Raw genomic sequence first — 18592 nt, 5'->3', positions numbered from 1 at the left:
CCTCCTCCTTTTTTTGAAGTCGGTTAAAAAGACCTTAGAAGGATCAAAACCCGAGCCAGCCTGCGTATGGTTGGGTGGGGCAAACAGGCAATAGCAAGACGAGGAACAGGGCTGGTACCGACTACAAAAATAATTGATTTGTTTATAATTTGGATGTTTAGATTATTGCAATCCGATAAGAAATCTGAATTCAAAGGTTCATTTTTTTTTGCTTTTTAGTTTATCCGTGTTTTGTAATGCGCTTATTTTTGAAGGCGGTTTTTTTTTTTAAGTTTTCTAACCCCCGATGCAAAAACGACGGGGTGCTACCTATAAGTTTGACGGGTCTGTCTGTCTGTCTGTGGCATCGTAACTCCCGAAGGGTTGAACCGATTTAGATTTAGCTTTTTTTTTGTTAGAAAGCTGAATAGTCGTCTTGAGTTCATATTCCGGGGAAGGCATTTAAATGTCCTTTTGGTGCGATAATCACAGATATTTGAATTTAAGCATCTATGTTATTTATGTTTATAGTCGTCACGGGCAAGGATGATCTGTGTATTGTTAGCATACTATTTATTTACATACACATGTACATATATTCACGCCTGTATTCCCAATGTAGGCATAGCAATTATAGGGTTGATAAAAATCAAAATTGTTTAATTGGGTTTTAAACATCCATCATCATCATCATCATCATCACTACCATCATCATCATCATCATCATCATCATTTCAGCCATTAATCGCCCACTGCTGATCATAGGCCTCCCTTCGTGTACGCCACTTATCCCGGTCCTGGGCTAATCTCATCCAGAAATGCCCCGCAGTTTTTCGAATGCCGTCCACCCAACGAGCCAACGGATGCCAGGCGCTTCTTACATCCGATAGCGGCCACCATTCGGTCAACATTTTGGTCCACCTGCCATCACTCTGCCTGGCAACATGTCTCGCCCAATTCCATTTGAGTTTAGAAATGACACATTAAACATCCATGATCAGGAACAAGTATCTGTGTCTCATCACACAAATGAATACCCTCACCGGGATTTGGACCCAAGACCGCGGCTGAGCAGGCAGGGTCACGCGCTAGGCCAAACCGCCCGTCTAATTGATACTGCATGTCTTATGTCACAAACATAGACAAGAGTTGAAAACGCCCCGTGTGTTTTATTAACCCCCGACGCAAAAACGACGGGGTGTTATAAGTTTGACGTGTCTGTCTGTCTGTATGTCTGTCTGTCTGTCTGTCTGTCTGTCTGTCTGTCTGTCTGTCTGTCTTTCTGTCTGTCTGTCTGTCTGTCTGTCTGTCTGTCTGTCTGTTTGTCTGTCTGTGTGTGTCTGTCTGTGGCATTGTACCCGAACGGATGAACCGATTTAGATTTAGTTTTTTTTTGTCTGAAAGCTGAGTTAGTCGGGATAGTTCTTAGTCATGTTTCATGAAAATCGGTCTACTATGTCGCGGTCCGGGGTTTTTTCAAAATGTTAATTTTGAGGTTATATCCTGTATATTATACAGTTTGGGGACAGAAAGTGGTGGTTAACACGCAAGGGGACGAAGGAACTATTTATTGTTTATGAATTATGGAAATAGTTATGGTTGATGAATGTGAATTCGCGTGTATATTTTGTTAGTTTGTAGGTATGTTTTCATATTTTGGCTCTTAACACATACCTAAACAAAAATTCTTATATTAATTGGCCTTGTACCTTTGTGGTCATAGGTTCTTTAACTGTTTTTTTTTCTGGATATAATTTTATTTTCACAAGTTTTAATATGTTTAACCCCCGACGCAAAGACGACGGAGTGTTATAAGTTTGACGTGTCTGTCTGTGTGTGTGTCTGTCTGTCTGTATGTCTGTTTGTCTGTCTGTCTGTGTGTGTGTCTGTCTGTGGCATCGTAGCTCTCGAACGGATGAACCGATTTAGATTTAGTTTTTTTTGTTTGAAAGCTGAGTTAGTCGGGAGTGTTCTTAGCCATGTTTCATGAAAATCGGTCCACTATGTCGCGGTCGGAGGTTTTTTCAAAATCTTAATTTTGTGGTTAGGTTATTTAGTTTGGAACAAGACGTAAATAATTAAAAATACCTAATCTATCTTTCTGTACCTTTTGTGCCCGTTCAATAACAAATTTTACTAGACTTACTTTTTGTTTGAACACCAACATTTGTTTGTAGTTATAGTTTTTGTTTATGTTATTGTGTAAGCACGTTTAGTTTTTATATACACATACATGTACATATCTGATTGCAAAATATTGTGTATACTTACTTACTTATAAGCAAAAAATATAGACATATAAATATGTCCTGTATACATTCCTAACTGTTAAGGTATCTAACTAACATTTAGTAGCAGTAAACTGCCCTAATATCCAAAACCACACGCCCTTTGACCAACAATACCATTTTCCGAACAAAAGAAACCCCCGTCATTGGTCAGTTTCCAACCCCTCCGCTTTTCCTAAAAACAGTGAAAATATTCACCGTCTCGCTTGCACGCACGCCTCGTTCCAATGACTGCCTCTTTCGCACGCAAGGGGCAATAGACTAACTCGCCAGTGCCTCAAACGATCAAATGCTATACGGACGTTTTTTAAAAAGAACATTCTATAAGTGGCCAGTGTTTTCGAAAAAATAATTGCTTGTTATTTTTAATCAGTGAATAAGGACGCGTTATTAAAGGAACAATTTTATAACTGGCCAGTGTGTGTAAAAAATATTGGCTGTCGAAGTTTTTTTTAATCGGTGGACACGTTTTTTTGCCAAAATAAAGACGTTCGTGGTACTTTTTGAATTTAGAAGGCGCTTTTAAGTGATGTGTGTTCGTGGATTTATAGATGGGACGTAAATGATGTGTTGAAAATGGTTGAGTTGTAGACTAATAAAATGGAATATTCTTGGCATATGGAGGACGGCGGCAATAATTTAAGGAGACTGCAGAGAAACCCAGGTAAATTATATGTTAAGTAAATAACAATATCCAATCAGTCAACGCAGGGCAGCTTGTGGCGAGCTGTTGGGGAACAGCGACCCCACGTACCCGAGTGCTCCTGGGGAGTTCTGTTACCGGTAAGGCGGGTGGGTGGGACAGTACTCTCTACCTCTGGCTTGCCTTGGCTGGCCGTCCAGAGTGGAGTCGTTAGGGCTAATGCTCCAGGGGTGGAAGTGAAAATTTGCATAAGACGCGAGTTGGTACAGTGGCTTGACAGCCACTGGGCAGAAAGCGGAGTACACCTCTCAACACCCTTGAGTTCCCACACCGGTGTTGCCCTTGAGCCATCTTGAATGTCGCTTTTTGTGGGGGCCCATCTTGTGGGGACGAGTCACCGTCTGCCGGAAATAAAATTGGATACCATTTTATTAGGCAGGCGTCCGGTTTTTTATCCATAGCCCAGTATTTAGTCCATCACTTTCATCAAAATAGCCCAGTTCGTTTTAGATTCCATTAACTCTCAAATAGTCCTTACACCCTGGCGGGTGCTGCCTCTGCGTGTGTCCCATGATACGGGCAAGGGCAGCATCCGCTCGGTGTACCCCTTACATTTCATTAAAGTGCCAAAAGGGCCTCTACGCGTTGGCTTCGGCTCCGCGCACGCCTCCCAAAGGTCCGGAACACCATTGTTCCGTGATGGGAAAGACATACAAATCCATACTAATATTATAAATGGGAAAGTGTGTGTGTGTCTGTTTGTTTGTCCGTCTTTCACGGCAAAACTTTGACGTGAATGTGACGTGAATTGACGTGATTTTTTAGGTGGAGATAGTTGAAGGGATGGAGAGTGACATAGGCTACTTTTTGTCTCTTTCTAACGCGAGCGAAGCCGCGGGCAAAAGCTAGTATCTAATAAAAAAAAAATATCTACAAATCCTACAATATCTAGGACCTAAACCTTTCATGCATGGAAATCTTAAAGAGATTATAAATTATGATGTGTTGATTATAGTGAAGTTTTTCTTAGTTTTTAAATTCAATTGATTATTAAATTTTAAAAACTCCGAATCCGTGTTTCTTTGACAGCAGTTTTTATTTAAGTTTTTTTTGCGTATATTTTTCTATTTAACTAACCATAGTGCCAATTTTGTTTTTTATTTTACAAAAATAAGTTAGCTAACTTACTTTATTAAGCATTGTCCCTTTATTTCAAACACAATAATTTTAACGGGCCAGTTAGGTACATAAAGACGTTATTTAAAGCCATTATAATAATTAATATTGTTTGTCGGCAAATAATCAATAAATTAAACGACGACCGATAATTATATCTTCAAAAGTGATAACTTATTTGTACCATACATATCGTTTCCAAAAGTAAATGAGGAAAATTTGTTGACATGACATCTGGCGGGATTTCATGCTTCAGCAGTTCTCAAAAAGTTTGTACATAGCCACGTCAGCAAATTTTAATTGTTTGTTTGTTACCAATATTTAGTCGTAGGCCCCAAAGCGCGACATTTTTGCTTATCTTTAAGGATGAAATTACCTCCTACTGTTATACAACGTCATCAGAATATCCTATAAGCGATTATATAGCATCTTTTGCTCCAGAAATTCAATTTTTAGGGTTCCGTACCTCAAAGAGGAAAAACGGAACCCTTATAGGATCACTCGCGTGTCTGTCTGTCCTTCTGTCACAGCCTATTTCTCCGAAACTAATGGACCGATTTACTTGAAATTTGGTACACACATGTAAACCTGTGACCCAAAGACGAACTTGTAGGTAATTTAATTAAATGAAATTTAATCAGAGAGGCAAGAGAGTGGAAAAAAATGTTTTGTTAGGGTACCCCCCCCCCCCCCCCCCCCTACATGTAAAGTTGGGACTGATTTTTTTTTTCATTCCAATCCCAACGTGTGATATATTGTTGGGTAGGAATTTAAAAATGAATAGGGGTTTACTATAATCGTTTTTTGATAATATTAATATTTTCGGAAATAATCGCTGCTAAAGGAAAAAAGTGTGTCCCCCCCCTCTAACTTTTGAACCATATGTTTAAAAAATATGAAAAAAATCACAAAAGTAGAACTTTATAAACACTTTCTAGGAAAATTGTTTTGAACTTCATAGGTTCAGTAGTTTTTGAGAAAAATACGGAAAACTAAGGAACCCTACACTGAGCGTGGCCCGACACGCTCTTGGCCGGTTTTTAAACTATATTGTATTACATATCAAATGAAAGAGCATTTTATGAGTATCTCAAATATATATATTTTAATATTTTTTATTTTGGCGATTTAGAAGTAATTTAAGAAAATAGGCAAAAGATGACCATCAGCTTTCAAACAAAAAAAAACTAAATCTAAATCGGTTCATTCGTTCGGGGGACACGCACAAACAGACAGACACGTCAAACTTATAACACCCTGTCGTTTTTGCGTCGGGGGTTAAAAACCAATGCTTGAAAGTCTTGAAACGTGCAAATATTAACTTACTTACCCTTATTTTAGCTACCCTTGTTTACCTGAAACATACTAAATACCTGTTTACTTTATGTAACCTTACAATAGGGTTACAGTACTTAGGTAACACTTATTAGAATTATAAACATTTAATTTTTTTTGTTAGTCAATTAATCACAATATTTAGGTGTTCACATGTATAGTGTCCAGGGGAAAAAATAAATAAAAAATTCATTAAGTAGTGTTATGATTAAAGTGTTGTGCATAAATAAAAATCTAAAGTTCTAAGTTGTCTAATTCAGCCATTTCCGAAAAGTTTGTACATTTCGATCACGTCTCCGATTTGGAGAGTAGGATGATAGAGACCATGATGCTGAGCAAGATCCACTATAGGTTTCCCAAAATGTCCTAGGTTGATTGTATGAAACTTTCCTTTTTTGTTACCGAAAATCTATAGAAATCTGGTAATAAAAAAGGAAGGTTTCATACAAACTACATAGGACATTTTGGGAAACCTAGTGGATCTTGCTCAGCATCACGGACTCTATTATCAGCCTACCAATTTTTATCAAAATCGGAGACGTGTTCCAAATGTACAAACTTTTCGGGAATTGCTCAATTACATTTGGGCGATTTTGATGATATAATATATTTCGTCAGCTTAAATTGGTAATAAAAAAATGATTCCCGATGAACCCCGGCTCGCACCAATGAGTTTTTCGGAATTTATGTGCGAAATGTCATTTGATATTTGCCAGTTTTCTGTGAAGGAAAACATCGTGAAGAAACCGGATTAATTCCGATATAAAGGTCTAGTTTACCCTTCGGGTTGGAAGGTCAGCCATCAGTCGCTTTCGTAAAAACTAGTGCCTACGTCAAATCTTGCGATTAGTTGTCAAAGCGGACCCCAGGCTCCCATGAGCCGTGGCAAATGCTGGGATAACGCAAGGAGGATGATGAGCGTCATGTAAGCGGTTTTGTCAATATACTATGACTATGTGCGGCGGTTTCAAAGTACGCGTACTTACGGTGACATAATCGAAAAAGGTCATGAGCCATAAGTACGCGTACTTGCTTATACGTCTATCACCCACTTTAATGATAACATTGTATGAGAACCTAAACTACCTAACCATAACTACATCACATTAAGCGGTTGGTCAGTATACGCGGAGACATAACGGATTCTACTGACTGATTCTACGGTTTACGTAGCATCAACCCATCCATCCTTTTGACGACCGGTCTGGCGCAGTCGGTAGTGACCCTGCCTGCTGCGCCGCGGTCCCGGGTTCGAATCCCGGTAAGGGCATTTATAAGTGTGATGAGACTGATGAGCACAGATATTTGTTCCTGAGTCATAGATGTTTTCTATGTATATAAGTATTTATATATTATATATATCGTTGTCTGAGTACCCACAGCACAAGCCTTCTTGAGCTTACCGTGGGCCTCAGTCAATGTGTGTAAGAATGTCCTATAATATTTATTTATTTATTATTTATCAACGATGTCTTTACTAGAAGACCAAGCCCCGTAGCGGAATGGTATTTCTGCGACACGAAACGCCACCGAAACGCCGCAGAAATGTAGTCTGGCTCTGTCGCGCCAATACGCAAGAGCGATAGAGATAGATAGTTACGAAAGAGATATTATCGTGAGCGTTTCGTGAGCGTTTGTGCATTCGGGTACGCACACTGGGGCCCATTTCTCAAAACTGACAGTTACAAGTTACAAGCGGAAGTCTCTTTCCAACTTGTTATAAATAAATAAATAAATAAATATAAATAAATATTACAGGACATTCTTACACAGATTGACTGAGGCCCACGGTAAGCTCAAGAAGGCTTATGTTGTGGGTACACAGACAACGATATATATAATATACAAATACTTATATACATAGAAAACATCCATGACTCAGGAACAAATATCTGTGCTCATCACACTAATAAATGCCCTTACCGGGATTCGAGACCGCGGCGCAGCAGGCAGGGTCACTACCGACTGCGCCAGACCGGTCGTGTTATATACAAAGATCGGATTTTTGTGCGTCAGCTCATCCTAAAAGTCATTAAAATGACGTAAGTCACTAAGAGTGTCGCAAATCCGTCCGATCTCTACAGTGCGTAAACGTAATAAGGGCGATAAATGAAACCAGGCATATAATTCAATATTGTTATCATTAATTTTATTAAGAGGTGTTTTTGAGTTACTCTTAATTTTCAGCCCATAATTCATTTTTGAAAAATTTCCCAGCAGCAATGTACTGTAAACGTGGTTGCGGTGACAATCAATGACAACTGTCAACGAGCGTTTAACGCGAGTGTGTTTGCATTACGTTGCGGGCCGAATTAATTTGTATGGATAAAAAAATATTTCAATTTTAAGTAAAAGTTATGTAATTCCATTTTTTATGTCCTATACTCACCGCCGTTAAGAGGTTCGCCCGTATTAGGTTTACACCCTGTATATTAGAAATTGAGTAACACTTGTCAATTGTAACCTGTAGCTCCTAGAAATGGGCCTTTGAACGACACCATTGCATGTAATGTACAAGTGTAGTAGAAACAAAATGTCCGATACTTATTTGTTTGCAAATATATTCTAGTTTTCTTACGGAAGCATCAAATGTTCCGCTTTCATTTGAAACGTACACTGTTAGGAAACATGACAATTAGCACTGTTTTTGTATGATAGTGACAAAAAATTAGCCTATTTTAGTTCTTATTACCCATATTGAGTACACTGAGTCAAATAAATAAATAGGAAACCTTGACACAGTTTATTATAATATATAAATACTTAAATACATAAAAGACATCCATGATACTGGAAAAAAAAATCTGTGATCATCACGCATAAATTCTGGCGTCCTGTCAGCAGCGTATTGAGGATATTTCTTGCCCTGCACCATGATTGTTTTCATTTAATAGTTATTTGTTATACAAGGGGGCAAAGTTGTATTTTAACGCCGAGTGTGGAATTGAAAAACGAGCAAGTGAAAGGATTCTATAGTTGAACCACGAGCGAAGCGAGTGGTTCGAGAATAGAATCCTAAACTTGCGAGTTTTTTAACACACGAGAAGTAAAATACATTTGCACCCGAGTGTAACACAAAACTTTTCCCCTCACTATAGCGAGGAAACTACATTGCAAAAAAATGCGTTTATCACTGCTTCCAGTAGTTCCACAGGTGGTAAATCATCTTTTTTAGTAGATTCACCTACTTTTATCAATTTTAAAGCAATTAATTTGATTATATTCAAGGTCAAATTACTTTACCCACTAGTGGATAAAATGCGTTTTTACCCGCTGGTATTAAAGGACAAAACACGTGTTTCCGAGCTAGTGAGGGGAAAATTAAATTAAATCACTTTATTTCGACCAACTGGGGATCATAAAATTTAGGTACACACATAAAATATCACAAATAATCACACTTAACAACAATAAAATTAGTTTAACAAAAACAAAAAAGAATCTAGGAATTACTTTGCACAAACTAAAACCATTAATGAACCGAGTACGGAACTACATAGTTAGTAGTTAAAATAAATGAAATATGGTAACTAGGCAATTAAGTGAAAATCTCAGTGAAAAGTAGAATAAAATGGCGTGTAAGTACATATTTTAACTGTAATTTAATTAGATTACCTATTTACCATAAAATAAGTAAAATAACTATGACGTTTCACCTTATTATGGTAAAATTGTATATTTAAATAGGTACGTTAATTTTTATACTGCAGTTACGCTTTCTTATTTATACCTATTTTTTTTAACCCCCGACGCAAAAACGACGGGGTGTTAAAGTTTGACGCGTCTGTCTGTCTGTGTTGTCGTAGCTCCCGAACGGATGAACCGATTTAGATTTTTTTTGTTTGAAAGCTGAATTAGTCGGGAGTGTTCTTAGACTTCTTAGTCAGAAGATGAAAATCAGTCCACTATGTCGGGGTTTTTTCAAAATTTTAATTTTGTGGTTAGGCTATTACGTGTTCGGATCGGACGTAGAGAAAAACCGCTCTAAGTATTGTATTTATTTTATATTTTTATTTGTGGATATAAAATCTGTAACCACCTGTACCTACTTACATAATATAACTATAAAATTTCAGTATACTAGTGTTTTATAGCAATTTTATGGCAGTTATGGAAAGTTATACTTCCGTAACAACTATTTCAACTTCTCCGTTCATGAAAACCTGGGGTCAGCATTGGCAACTAATCCCAGTATTCGGCGGAGGCACTAGTTTTACGAAGATTGTTTTAAATTTATTAGTCTTAGTTCTTTTTAGGGTTCCGTACCAAAAAGGTACAAAAGGAACCCTTATGGTGCGACTCTGTCCGTCTGTCCGTCTGTCACATTTCTAAATATCTCGAGAACTACTTATGCTATCGACTTGAAATTTGGAATAGTTATGAACATTGTTAACCTCTACAAAATTAAAGGATCATTTTTTTTATTTATTAATATTAACTATACAAAATGGCCAATATGAAAGGGGGGCAAATTGTAAATGTCAAGTAACTAGGTCAAGTGGGGTATCGTTAGAAAGAGCTCAAATTGTACATATCAAAACTATTTTTTATAATTTTTTGTTGTGAAAAAAAAAAGAATTATGAAGGAAAATGTAAAAAAAAATACCGTCCCCCCCCCCTTATCTCCGAAGTTTACCAACATAAATTTACGAAATTTTCACAAAACATGGCTATTATAATGAATATTACAGGAAAAATAAAATCGTACACGTATCTTGAAAACTCTTCTTTTAATTTATAAAAAAAACCTTTCAGATTTACATTAAGTATCAATTTCAACACCCTTGCGGGTGTTTATTGTACCTGTATTTTTTAACAAAATAACAATGAAATTACCTTCTTTCAAATAGAGGCAAAATGGTTAAAATCGGTTCACGCAATATACAATTATTCCATAAAAATCATCTTCCACACTAGCTCGCGCGCATTAGTTTACTCAATTTGCCGATAGTTGTCGCTGTATGTTGAACGCTCATTTCCTACATCGCGTTTTTCCTGATATAATGAGGTCGGTTCAGGAGCGTCCTTGCGACATGTCGTAAGTCGTAAACTATTGAAGTCGAATAGTCTTTCATTTCATTTCATTTCATTTATTTCATGCGAAACCATGGTTACAAGAGGTGTTACATAACATAAATTAGGTACATGGTCACCCTGCAAGGGCGTAGCACTGTCTTATAGAAAACTAGCTTAAAACTAAAAACTTTACATGTACAATAAATAAAAGAATATTAACAAGCTGTGAAAGTATTACATTACGCGTACATTGTTATTTTCCGTCAATAATTTATAATATTAGTTTACAATTTTCCACTTTCAGATTAAAATTATGACTATAAAAAACAATAATAGAAATAAGTTAAAAATAAGTTAAATGTCAATATTTATATAAAAATGTTGATTTTATTTGGACGTTGTCTAACAATAAAGTTGTATATTAAAATAGAGTAATATTTTATTATGTGGGAAATTGAATTTTGAGGGATTTAGTCAAATCTGTAGAGTTCTATGAATAACATTTTGATTGATTCAACTATTGAAAGTTTGTACGGAACCCTCGGTGAGCGAGTCCGACTCGCACTTGACCGGTTTTTTTACTATTTTATTAGTCCGTCCCATTGGTACGAACCGGGGTTCGAACGTGCTAGTGCTACCGACCTCTGAATTTCAAATGCTCTTACATATTATTTATTATAAAGTACCTAGTACTAGGCCAATATTGAAACCGATGGTTCTGAGTATAAGTAAAAAGTATTTATATATTTTTTTCTACTTGTCGACTGTAATCTGTCAATTAGGACACAACAGACTAAACTATGTGCTAACTTTTCAGTGTTGGATACTCTATGGCAGATTCGATTCTTTAGGCATCATAGTTAATCATTAACTCATTAATCATTAATTAACTGTTGATAGCGTGGATCTATATGATACTTCTAATAACTTACTAATAAGACATCCAAACTAGTTTCCGGTAAATGGAGCGTGTGGCCATTGGCTTGTACATAATTACTATGTGCTGCATATTATAGAGAAGTATTACATAAGGAGACGACACTCCTTATATACATGTCTATAGACCAGCGGTTCTCAAACTTATTTTCCCATGGAACCCTTTTAGAAAGTAAAACATCTGACGGAACCCTTAAATTTTTTATTTTATTGCAATCTTTATTTTAATAAGCAATCATGATAGTAAAATCTAATCACTAGATTCTAATGTGAGGTATTACATGGAACTGTTTTTTATTTTTTAACAATTGGTTAATATTTGGTTTTATGGAAGAGAGTTGAAGTTGCATATCAGGTACCCAAAATTAACACGGAGCCCCCAGAGAGGCTTTGCGGAGCCCTAGGGGTCCGCGGAGCACACTTTGAGAATGGCTGCTATAGACGGTTAACCTAATCTTGGCACTAAAAAGGCGGCATATTTGAAAAATGTAGGGCTCAGCGGCAAATTGCCTTCTAATTTTTAGGGTTCCGTAGTCAACTAGGAACCCTTATAGTTTCGCCATGTCTGTCTGTCCGTCCGTCCGTCCGTCCATCCGTCCGTCCGTCCGTCCGTCCGTCCGTCCGTCCGTCCGTCCGTCCGCGGATAATCTCAGTAACCATTAGCACTAGAAAGCTGAAATTTGGTACCAATATGTATATCAATCACGCCAACAAAGTGCAAAAATAAAAAATGGAAAAAAATGTTTTATTAGGGTACCCCCCCTACATGTAAAGTGGGGGCTGATATTTTTTTTCATTCCAACCCCAACGTGTGATATATTGTTGGATAGGTATTTGAAAATCAATAAGGGTTTACTAAGATTGTTTTTTGATAATATTAATATTTTCGGAAATAATCGCTCCTAAAGGAAAAAAAAGTGCGTCCCCCCTCTAAAAAAAGTGCGTAAAGACTTTCTAGGAAAATTGTTTTGAACTTGATAGGTTCAGTAGTTTTTGAGAAAAATACAGAAAACCCCCCTCTAACTTTTGAACCATATGTTTAAAAAATATGTTTAAAAAATAAAAAAATCACAAAAGTAGAACTTTATAAAGACTTTCTAGGAAAATTGTTTTGAACTTGATAGGTTCAGTAGTTTTTGAGAAAAATACGGAAAACTACGGAACCCTACACTGAGCGTGGCCCGACACGCTCTTGGCCGGTTTTTTTTTTAATTAATAACCTAACCACAAAATTAAAATTTTGAAGAAACCCCCGACCGCGACATAGTGGACCAATTTTCATGAAACATGGCTAAGAATACTCCCGACTAACTCAGCTTTCAAACAAAAAAAAAACTAAATCGAAATCGGTTCACTGTTCGGAGCTACTACCAATATTTTGTGTGTCTGTTTTTTTGTACGTCTTTCACGGCAAGACGGAGCGACGAATTGCCGTATTTTTTTTTAAGTGACGGAGAGTGACATAGTTTACTTTTTGTCTTTTTCTAACCCCCCACTTCCCCAAAATGGAAAGAGGAAGTTGTAATGAAGCATTCCGCAATTTTCGAATTTAACTCGAGCGAAGCCGCGGGCAATAGCTAGTATGTAATAAATTATCATTACACACCGTCATAATGTACTTCGATCCCGCCGCAATTCGTTGTGAATTATAATTTACCAAATAGGTATTAATAAAAATAACTGACTATATCTACTACGCAATGAAACACGATATCCTGATAACGGGTTACCAACGTCAAAGCTTTGGTTTGAAATAAAACGTCATAAGTGCAAACTTCCAAACATTAAGTACTAAGCTTTGTTAAAAAAGCCTTTTGTTTTGACTTTTTTAAAAGGCTCGTTTAAAAAAGTTAAAAGTCTTCACGGACATTGGCAGAATCCACCTTACTTAAATTAGCGAGGAGTAAAAGCCAAGAAAAAAAAAAGTACTACCTTTTGCCTGCGGCTTCGCTCGCATCAGAAAGAGACATAAAGTAACCTATGTCACTCTCCGTCCCTTCAACTATCTCCACTTCAAAAATCACGACATTTCGTCGTTTTGCTGTGAAATACGGACACACAAAAAGACACACACACTTTCCCATTTGTAATATAAGTAAGTATGGATACATAAACTCACGCCTGTATTCCTAAAAGGGGTAGGCAAAGCACGTGACACTGCTCAAATCTTAGTGCCACTCTTAGCAATTAAGGTAGCTAATAACCTAAACACAAAATTAAAAGTTTGAAAAAACCCCCGACCGCGACATAGTGGACCGATTTTTATGAAACATGGCTAAGAATACTCCCGACTAACTCAGATTTCAAACAAAAAAACTAAATCGAAATCGGTTCATCTGTTCGGGAGCTACGATGCCACAGACAGACACACACATAGACAGACAGACAGACACGTCAAACTTATAACACCCAGTCGTTTTTGCGTCGGGGGTTAAAAATAGGAAGGGGCCTTCCGTTTAGCATTTTTGCTCCGGTTGCGTCTTAAGACCTTTTTAAAAAAAATATGTCAAAAATGTTAAGCGCCGCAAAAATGGCGTAAGCGACATATACAAGTTTTACAGCATTACATCGTTTTAGGTTCGTGTTTATTTATGAATTATGACGAATATGGAATTTTAAAAAGTTCAAGGTTGAAATGGGAATCAATTTGATACGTAGTAATGTAGTAAACTTGTAGGCTTTACGAGTTATAGTACTTACCGAAAATATTTTTTTTTCTTCTAATAAGATGTGCTCTAAAAAACTTTTTCTAAAACGCAAACGTTGGGTACAATTTCCTGGCTAATTTTAAAGTTCAAAATTCTATCAAATCATGACGTGTAGGTACTTAAACACGTGCAAAGTTTGCCTTATCAAAACCGCTGTACACTTAGCGTGGTCCGACTCTAGTCACCGACGTAAACATTACGTTTTACACGTAATCGTCAATCAATAAAAGTCCATTGTCCTTTTAAAAGTTATTATACAATTGACAAATCAATCTTAAATACTACAACCCTAAAGTCTTATTTAAAAATCTACTCAACGTTCGTGAGATGCGCCTAACATATAATTTTGTATCTCAAACGCATAGCTCCATCACCACAATTCTAAAAAGTCATGAAGTCGGTTAATAAGCACCCATGAAATCCATAGTATTTAGTACATTCTCGTACGATACGTGGTCTACAACGCAAAACAAAAGAAGATCGTAAGAAAAGAACAGTCAAAGAAATCTATACTCTATTGTGATTGGCGCATACGTCGTTAAGCGGCCATTTTGAATTGGAATAGTAGTCAGGGGTTCTTAAGCGTTTGTCACACTAAGGTGCGATCTTGCAAGTGTTCTTTGATACTATGTTGTGATGTAGAAGGCAATGAACTGGCCTTTCACTCTCTGTGGCACAGTTGATTGATTTTCATAGTGCACAAAAAGTGGTGTTAGACAATGTTGACGAAATGATGACTTCTTTTTTTAACCCCCGACGCAAAAACGTCTGTCTGTCTGTCTGTGTGTGTGTCTGTCTGTGGCATCGTAGCTCCCGAACGGATGAACCGGCTTAGATTTAGTTTTCTTTGTTTGAAAGCTGAGTTAGTCGGGAGTGTTCTTAGCAATGTTTCATGAAAATCGGTCCACTTTGTCGGGTTTTTTTTTTCAAATTTTGAATTTTGTGGTTAGATTATTTTTAAAGCGTGTTTTTTAATACTGCCATATTATTTATAGAAAAGCTTTTTAGGAACATTTTTCTGGTCCTAATTCTTAGGACGTATTTTATCAAGTAATATTTTAAGAAAATGGAGTTATTTATCTTTTTTATTGAATACTAGCTTTTGCCCGCAGCTTCGCTCGCGTAAAATTCGAAAATTGCGGAATACTCCATAAAACCGCCCATCCCCCATTTTAGGGAAGTGGGAGGTTAGACAAGACAAAAAGTAGCCTATGTCACTCTCTTGTGTGTGACTGTGTCCACTTAAAAAATATCACCGTTTGCGTGAAATACGGACAAACAAACAGACACACACTTTCCCATTTATAATATTAGTATGGATTAATCGCTGACCAGACAAAATAATTGTAATTTTTTTGGGAATTGCCAGCAGTTGGCAATTCCATATATCGATAACATTTCACGGATCACTGGATCAACAGGGGCGTTTATTTCACACAGCTTATTAAACAAATTAGTTATACAGGGTGGCCGGAAATACGGTGTCGACATGTTGAAAAAAACCGGCCAAGAGCGTGTCGGGCCACGCTCAGTGTAGGGTTCCGTAGTTTCCCGTATTTTTTTGAAAAACTGTTCAACCTGTCAAGTTCAAAATAATTTTCCTAGAAAATCTTTATATAGTTTTATTTTTGTGATTTTTTCATATTTTTTAAACTTATGGTTCAAAAGTTAGATATTTAAGTAAAATTTCACTTTATATGTTTCTATTTTCTAACATGTATGTGTATGCCATAAAAAAATAACAATATCAAAAAAAAAATTTAACCTAACCCCCGACGCAAAAATGACAGGATGTTATAAGTTTGACGTGTCTGTCTGGCTGTGGTATTGCAGCTTTCGAACGAATGAGCCGATTTAGATTTCGTTTGTTTATGTTTCAAAGCTGAACTAGTTGGGAGTGTCTTAGCCGTGTTTGATGAAAATCGGTCCGATATGTCGAGGTTTTTTTTTTAATTTAAATTTTGTATGGTGGCTCTTAATTCCGGCCACCCTGTAATAAAAGTTTTTAGATTTGCGTAATCGAGGGGTGTGCTGTGTTTGTTCAACCGTGTGATTCGTCATTAACCTAAACGATATGGGGTGAAAGACAGGTGTTTATACGAAAAATCCGCTGCTTTTTTGTACTAAACAAGAATAAGATGAATACTGAAAAAAAAAACACATTTTTAACGATGTATTCAATCCAGGAATTGCTGCTCACAGCCCCTGTCCAGCTTATTTATGATGCTTCCAATTTTATCCCTCATCTACGTGGATAAAGCATCCGTCACGTTCTGGCAAGTATGTCAGTGTGAGAGTGACAAGTGTCTTATCCACGTTGATAAGTGATAAAATTGCAAGCATAATTAGCCCGCCTGTTTTGAACTGTGTTATCTATACATATAAACGGCAAAGTCCTGAGTGACTGACTGACGGACTGACTGACTTAAATCAACGCACAGCCCAAACCGCTAGTTTGTTATAAATTGAAATAGATATCATACACGAAAGAAAAAACGACAAGGCCCACTGGTGGCCGAGCCGGGAATCGAACCCGGGTCATCAGCTTACGCGGATAACGTCTTTACCGCTAGACCACCCGCCCGCCGTGGTACCCGACGAAATTTCTCTAGTGTATGTTTTCTCTGATAAGGCTAGGCGCCTTTTGACCACAGGCTTTTTTGTGTTATTTGTGTTTTTAGAACGTCCTGCTTTGTGCACTGTTCTAAACATCATACATAATGAAGCTGACCGAAACCTATACGGGCAATCAGTTTCATGATTAAATATAAGATGTAAACTGAGAATATGAAAAACGCAAATTTTCCTTTAAACTCTGGCCACCCCGTATAAAATATACAGGGTGACCGAAACCTAATCGTTTAGATTTAATCGAGGGGGTGTACAGTGTTCGGTCAACCGTTTGATTTGTCATTAACGTACTGTAAACGATATGGGGTGGGGAACAGGTGTTTATGTTCGATATAGTTCAGGTAATGCGCAGCTCCGAAGTTCAGGGGTTGTGGGATTTCTTTTTTAGAGCTCACAATAATAAAAACAAAAAGCGCTGGTGGCCTAGCGGTAAGAGAGCGCGACTTTCGATCCGGAGGTCGCAGGTTCGAACCCCGGCTCGTACCAATGAGTTTTTTGGAACTTATGTGCGAAATGTCATTTGATATTTGCCAGTCGCTTTTCGGTGAAGGAAAACATCGTGAGGAAACCGGACTAATTCCAATAAGGCCTAGTTACCCTTCGGGTTGGAAGGTCAGATGGCAGTCGCTTTCGAAAAACTAGGCCAAATCTTGGAATTAGTTGTCAGCGGACCCCAGGCTCCCATGAGCCGTGTTAAATGCCGGGATAACGCAAGGAGGATGATGGTGACAATAATAAAAACAAAAACCTTTGACCCCTTACTCCGTGGCTTGTGTACGACGATCGCGCGACCGTTGCCGCGCATCGCATCGCAAATCGCATCGCCTTTATAGGCGATAGGTAAACGCGGGCTTGGTTTCCGCAACTCGAGGAATTTAGCGCCTAACATTCAATAGAGGAAGAAAAACATGTTTCGATTCACGATTTTATTTCCACTCTGTATATTAAATTGTGGACACAAGGTGGAATGATGACCTGACCATTTATCACAACTACCCTACTCATAGTGTTGTGTTCCTGCCGGTGAGTAAGGCTGCCAGAGCTCAACGAGGGTGCGGTGTGCTGATGACGGGAGGACTTACAGAACTGACCTATTCCGTCTATTGTCCTTTGAGTCGTCGGCAACCCGAGCCCTCCTTGGAACTTGTGCACTCCTTTTTACTGTGTATTTAACGAAAGGGAATGTACAAGTTTCTAATGGGGTGGCAACGCGCATGTGACACTCTTTGAGTTGCAGGCGTCCATATGTTACGGTGACCGCTTTCCATCAGGCGGGCCGTACGCTGGCGCACCGACGTAGTATAAAAAAAAAGAAAAACAACTTGGCTTGTCGCGCGCGAGTCCATACATCAAGCGCGACTTCAAGTATGGACTCGCGCGCGACAAGGCATGTTGTGCTAGAATGCGGGTGGCGGGACAGGTCATTGTGGTAATCTTTGGGGGGGGGGGGGGGCTGTCCAGCAGTGTACTTCTTATAAACCACATTTGACAGACACATCATCGTCGCGCAGCAGACGTCTATGGAACTTAAAATTTAACTAACGCTTTAACAGAGACAGACGGTTGCAACCGACCCTTACAGCTCAGCCACGACATTGGTCTAAGCGCAATTGCGATGAGCGGCGGCCATACATTGGAGCGAGACACAGCGATGGGACTTTTCATTCGCACGTATGGCTGTCGCTCACCGCTGTCGCGCTTAGACCAATGTCGTGGCTGGACCGTTAGCACAGTATAATAAAGAGTACTATCGTACAGTATGGCCACTTCCGCTCCCCGCTGAAAGCGCCGCCCACCCCCTCTCGGATACCTCGCAGTTACCGCCTGTCAAAAACGCGACCAGTCGACCTGTCATATTTCGCTCATACGAGCATAGTACG

General features: G+C 38.2%; 1 protein-coding gene across 3 annotated transcripts in view; it reads left to right on the top strand.

The window, feature by feature from the left end:
• The window catches only part of LOC125240270 (myelin regulatory factor), a 92935-nt gene that overhangs the window by 45884 nt on the left and 28459 nt on the right, over window positions 1-18592 (top strand). The window lies entirely within an intron of this gene.

The sequence above is a fragment of the Leguminivora glycinivorella genome, chromosome 27 (assembly GCF_023078275.1).
Source record: "Leguminivora glycinivorella isolate SPB_JAAS2020 chromosome 27, LegGlyc_1.1, whole genome shotgun sequence".
NCBI classification, from domain to species: domain Eukaryota; kingdom Metazoa; phylum Arthropoda; class Insecta; order Lepidoptera; family Tortricidae; genus Leguminivora; species Leguminivora glycinivorella.
The sequence above is the reverse complement of the archived record's forward strand: the minus strand, read 5'-3'. Positions and strand labels throughout refer to the sequence as shown.